The 6,301-nt window shown below is 46.2% G+C and overlaps 1 pseudogene; it reads right to left on the bottom strand.

Moving 5' to 3' along the window:
* Positions 1 to 259: 259 nt before the first annotated feature.
* LOC116762966 lies at positions 260 to 372 on the bottom strand (annotated as a pseudogene).
* Between the last annotated feature and the right edge of the window lie 5,929 nt (positions 373 to 6,301).

The following is a 6,301-nucleotide window of genomic DNA, read 5'->3' as shown; positions in this document are numbered from 1 at the left end:
TCAAATTCACCTGCATTAAACTTAGTAAATCCCCACTTCTTGGAGATGTGGATCTTCTGGCCACCAGGGAACTTGACCTTGGCCCTGTGGAGGGCCTCAATCACATGCTCCTTGTTCTGCAGCTTGGTGAGGTTGGACTTTATGACTTGGCCAATATGGACTCTGGCCACTGTGCCCTGGGGCTTTCCAAGGGCACCTCACGTACCCGTCTGGAGCCTAGGTTGGGGATAGCATGCCAGTCATGATGTCCACTGGAAAGGGCTGTTTCCAAGGTCCCTTAGGGCAACAGGCTGAATACACTATAGAGGAGGCTGCTGTTTGCAGCCATTGCACACTGGGAAGACAACTCTTAATCACTTTCCTGCTTTGCCATAGTTACTCCATTCAAGGGCTGGATTCCCTAACTTTGTATCTGCCTGGGGAGGGGCATGTAGCTGGTGCCATGATTTAAACATTGCACTGGGGGCTTCTGAAGGCAGGTACCACGTCCTAACCAAGCGCTCCTGGTTTCCCTCTTCTGGACTGTAGCACAGTCAGGCACATGGGACAGGAGAAGCGGGGCAGCATGGGCAGCTTGGGGCAGTCATTGCAGCTCTGCTCTGGGGACAGTAATAATCTCTGGAGGTCCCCTATGCTTGGATTTCCAAACCAGGCTGTATGTTTAAAGCACCCAGGAAACTTGTCGGATCCAGACTTTTGGCCTCCCTGCCAAGAGAATCTGATTCCGTAGTCTGGGCCTCAGAACTTTTAACAAGACCCTGAGGTCGTTCTGCTACATTACCAGTTTCAAAAACCCTCAATCCAGTGCATTCATTGATCTCCAGGAAGCAACCCACCTATACAGGTCTCAGAACCTGTTAGTGGTCTTCTTTCTCTGGAGATCTTTTTTAGAAAACTACTTCTGGTTACTCATCCTGGTGTTATTCAATCCATAAACTTTCCTGAGCAACTCATTCAACCCCTGAGTACACAGCCAGCTCCGGAGCAGGACATCCATGGGGACTTGAGTCAAAGCAAGAGATGAGAAGTTTGAGTTGATTTTCTGGGTGAGCCGTGAGAATGCTATTGTCGCATAATGGATCCCCAGCTCCACAGCCAAGATCAGGATTTTAAAAGCAGCTGGTGGAGATGCTGCTGTTTTCACCAGAGCCAGGCCTGTGTTCTTCCTTTGTTAGGTGATGCCCATGGTCCTGCCAAGCAGGCCAGACCCTAGCAAAGCAGTGGCCTTCCCCATCTCCCACCAGGACCTCCCTTGCTCTAACATCTCCTTTTCTGGCTCCAAGTCCATTTCTCCAGCCTTGCCTCATTTATCCCCCGACTCCTGAGCACGGCACCCTTGTCCCAGCATTTGCTGGGCAAACTCCCCTGTCCAGAGCAGAACTTCTCATGATGGTCTTTGCCAACAGCCTGGAACTTGTCAGACGAATGAGTTTTGCATCTTTCTTACCCAGCCTTAGTCAAACCCGCTGAAAGCAGCAACCACTTTAATCTCTCTCCTGTACTTTGTCCTGTTCTTGACCTGCTGGAGCAGATGCTATCAGGAGTGGCCAAAGTTTACCTTGGCTTTACTGCACAACTGTGTGTCCAACTGGCCCAGGAGCCCAGGAACGAAGTTCCAGGAAAGTGAGAACGATGACCTTCTTAGTCCTTTCTGAGATGCACGATTCTGCCTCACGAGGGTTTTCCTTCCGTACTGCTGACCCTGCTTCCATGGTGGAGCAGAGCTGGACAGGCCCTACAAAGCAGGGAGGCCAAATTCCATGAGACCAGGTCACAGGGTGGGTCTGCCTTCGTCATCCTCTGGGAAGTAATACATTGCATGATCCTGACAACTGCTGAGAACCTGATATTCTTGGAAGTGCATTACCTTTCAGCAAGTGAGTGGCCCCACCCCAAAGCTACTTTCCTTTTCCAAGACCCTTTCACAATCTGTCATTCCCACCCCACCAAGGAACAGGGTGCTGTCTAGGGCCTTAGCACTTAGCCATTCCTAGGGTAGGACAGTCTAGACTGGAAGGTTTGTTTTCTTTTAATCTTACCCTCAGGACTATCATGTACAGTTGTAGAGTCTGTGCACTGCACAACTCCGTGGGATGCCATTTACACAGCCTGAGGTGAATGAGGCAATGCCCTGCTAACCCTAATCCTTCACACTTCCTGCCTCACCCTGACCCCTCCTGATTCACCTATGTCATATGACTCTAAATCAGGGGTTGGCAAACTATGGCCCACAGAGGACTTAGAAGTTTTACTGGGAGGATATTTTGGTGTCTTGTCCTGTTTATTTCCTTTTTTTTCTTGGCTGCGCCACGTGGCTTACAGAATCTTGGTTCCCCAACCAGGGACTGAATCCGGGGCCATGGCAGTTGAAAGCACCAAGTCTTAACCACTGGACCGCCAAGGGATTCCCCCCTCACCTTTTTTTTTTTTTTTAATTAATTTTTCTTTTTTCCAGAAAGAGCTCGCAGGTGGTAAGCTTTCTAGGTCCAGGGGATTGTCATGGTCACATGAACCTGGGTAGTTGCCTGGGGCCCTGCATTCAGAAGAGCCTCACACTTGGTTTAATGTTCTGATATTGTCATCTTAAAATTGTTAGCATTTTTAAACAAGGGGACCCACATTTTCATTTTGCACTGTGTCCCACAAACAGTCCAGTCTGGCATTTTGCATGTTCAAGGACATTGTTATTTTGTTCTCACACTTAATGATAGTAAACTGGGCACAGAATTCTAGGCTCAGAATCATTTTCCTTCCGAATTTTGTAGATAGCTCCCACTTTGAGGACGGGCAATCAGATGCCAGTCTATTTGCTGAAACTTCACGTGTATGTCTCCCTCTGGAAACTTGTAGGATTTTCTCTTTATCCTTAGTCAAGGATCTTTGGCGTCTTTAAGAGGTTGAAACTTCACTGGGTGATGTCTGTGTGTGACTTTTTCCCCCGTTGATTGCTTCTCACAACCTGGGGGCACCTCAAAGCAATTCACTTAAAACAAAACAAAACAAAACAAACAAAAAACCCCCACTATTTTCTATTCCGCATTAAAATAAAAAAATTTTAAAGTCTCCCTTTCTGGAATGTTTATTAGATGGAAGATAGATCTGGGAACTCCAATATTCATACCTCTCATCAGCTTGCTTTTTTCCCATTTCTTATCTCTTTGTCAGATTCCCTTGACTTTGCCTTCCAGATTACATCTCCAGGCAAGGCTTCTTCTGTCAGCCACCAGTAGTCCTCAGTAGAAAGGTCAGGGTGAACCAGCTGACAGCCATGCCAGTAGAAGCTGACTCACCAAAAGCCACGTGGGCACTGGCATCGGTGGCATCTGCTCTAACAAGGTACATCTGTGAAATAACTGTACATTTCCCCAGAGTTAAATAAAACAATGTTATCAGGCTTAAATAAAACAATGTTGCAAAGCTTCGAGCACACTATTAGTGTTCCATAAACGTTAGCTCTTGTGAAAGATGAATAGTATTTAAACACTGGCTTCTTAACACCAGCTTCTTATGCCACCTCCCTTTTCCAGTTTTCTGATCCCCCCAGGCCAGATGCAATCCCTCTCCCTTTGCAACAATGCAATGTGTTTATCTTACAGTAAGTTAACAAAAGTACACAAGAGCATGATAAGCAGAAATAGAAAGAGGTTATGACCCAGTAGGAGAGGGTGTACACCTTACTCATTGTCCTGAATGTGGCCTGTACTGTTATAACGTTTGTTTGGACACCTTCTACCATAGAGAAACGTGTAATTATTCTGAAAATACCTACGTGCTTCTGCGTCACTCGGGTGCTGGCAGTTTTGTGAGATCTAGATCAAAACTCAGCTCATCAAATGACCTTTGTCCTGTCTTTAGTTTTCTGTAAAGATCTTGCCCACTCGAACACATGGCAGGGCAAACCTGCACATTATTTATCAAATTTGGCAGCATTATGCAGAAGGAAGGAAAAAACTCTAAAGGGAATGAGACTATTTTGGCTCCAACGTCCTGGCTGACCACTCTTTAGCTGTATGACTTTGGGCAAGTCATTTAACCTCTCTGAGCTTCATTTTCCTCCTTTTAAAAATGGAGATACCTTTCAAATGTACCTGGTTCCATCCTCCACCTTCCCCATATACTTCCACATCTATATATTGTCCTTAGAATGAAATCCAAAATCTTATGCGGTACCCAGAACAGATAGTTAGGATGAGGTAAGGTACTTGTGGCACCTTTATAAAAGTGCTGTGCTTTCCCCATTCTCATCCACAGGACCCCATCTTCCTCCAGTCCTCTGAGATGACCATCTTTCCATTCCTCAAAATCACCAGGTTCCCAATTGTATATCCTCTGCCAAACTCATCATGATATCACCACCACTGAACATTCTTTTAACTCCTCATTTACAGGGAGCGGACCTACTGCTTTTCCAAGAGAGTGGATCTCTTGGGAGCTCCATCCAAGGCCATGATGGTTATAGCTGCCATGAACACATAAAAAGCTTGTATTTTTTTTTTTTTTTTTTTTTTTTTTTTGCAGTACGCGGGCCTCCCACTGTTGCGGCCTCTCCCGCCGCGGAGCACAGGCTCCGGACGCACAGGCCCAGCGGCCACGGCCCACGGGCCCAGCCTCTCCGCGGCATGTGGGATCCTCCCGGACCGGGGCACGAACCCGTGTCCCCTGCATCGGCAGGCGGACTCTCAACCACTGCGCCATCAGGGAAGCCCAAAAGCTTGTATTTTAAAATGAACCAACTTATTCTTTGCTGTTCAGACCCTCTCCCAGAAAACAGGCTAGGAAACAGGAAATCCTTGCTTTTATGTGGATTAAAGCCACACATCAGATTTAAAAAGAGCCATTTGGAAGTGTGGTGAGAATGCCAGCTGCTTGAATGCTGAGGGAGGGTCTCTGCAGCTTCGGACATCCAGGGCTTTATGTGCAAGTCTTGGTGGTGTCCATTTTGAGCCCTCAGGCCTGATTCCTCTTCCTTGGCTCTCAGCTGTGTCTCTGATAGTGGAGGCTGCTCAATAGGTATGTGTGTGACAGCTGCCTTAATGGCTGGCTGGCTCCTGTCCCCACAAGCCAAAGATGAATGAAGGATGAGCTGGATGTCAGAGCTCCAATTCACAGGTCACAGGACTGTGATTCACAGAATTCCATATTATATTAGTACATAAATTCCATTATTTTAGTAAACAAACCCCTTAGTAGAGCCAGCTTATTATTTCCAGATTCCTTCTTTACCAGCATCAGGGAGTGGAGATATGGAGGGAATGTGTCAGGAGCATTACTTCTTAGGGTTGTTACGGGCTAGTTTAGGGAATTATGAATCGTTTCCATCAGCAACGCGTAAGTTTAAAAGCATTCATCCCTCAAGATTTTTGCTGACTTCCAGACTAAAAAGATTTCACTAATCTCATTCTACAGTTGGTGCCATGGGGTTCTGGGCAATGCAGAATACTGGGGTACTTTACTATCTGAAGTTGTCGGAACCTTCCTGATTTATGAGAATTTGGCATTTCTTACGAACTTAAGCACTTTGGTTTTGTTGGCTTAGTAGAAACGTACAGCACTATGGCTATTAGATGACAGTGAACCAGCATGGCTCCAACCATACGTATGAGAAATACAATTCTAGAGAGGGCAAAGGACTCAGAAATAATGGGCCAACAAAACACTGCAAGCTCTGGAGCCACTGGTGGGCATGGTAAGCAAGGCCTATGAGGCCAGCAAAAGCTAAAGATAGAAAGGTTTAAAACGAAGCTGCTTTAGGGAGATGAGGTAGAAATGGCAGTTTCCAGACGGGATACTGACTGCAAACTATATTTGGTTTTCATCTCAGCTAGTTTTGGGCCAAACTCTCTAAAAGCAGTACAAATACCACACCACATTTCCTGCTTTGGCTAATCCTTGTTGACATTTCTACAGTAAAGTAAACTCTCCACATATTGCTAAGTACAGAAATAAGATGCAATTTTGTCTTTCAGTGATACAAGCCTCTTCCTAGCCAGGTCTCAAGCCTGTACAAAAGAAACACTAGACAACGGTGATCTCAACGTCTGATCCAAGAGTTCCACTTCCAGAAGAGCTGGGGAAGATCCTACTGGGGACCAATAAACCCACCTATAACAACTATAAACTGGACAAGACCAAGAAACAATACTCTGAAAGCACTAGAGAATGGTCAAAGGCAAGCAGAGTCAGGAAGGAACTTGATACTTGGAATAGAGAACGGCATTTTCACAGCTCTCAGCCTGAGGGAAGGTCACAACCCAGGACCCAGAACTCTGGGAGACAACCAGCAGTCTTTCTGGCTTCAAGA

The sequence above is a fragment of the Phocoena sinus genome, chromosome 11 (genome assembly GCF_008692025.1).
Source record: "Phocoena sinus isolate mPhoSin1 chromosome 11, mPhoSin1.pri, whole genome shotgun sequence".
Lineage (NCBI taxonomy): Eukaryota > Metazoa > Chordata > Mammalia > Artiodactyla > Phocoenidae > Phocoena > Phocoena sinus.
This window is presented reverse-complemented; position numbering and strand designations above follow the sequence as displayed.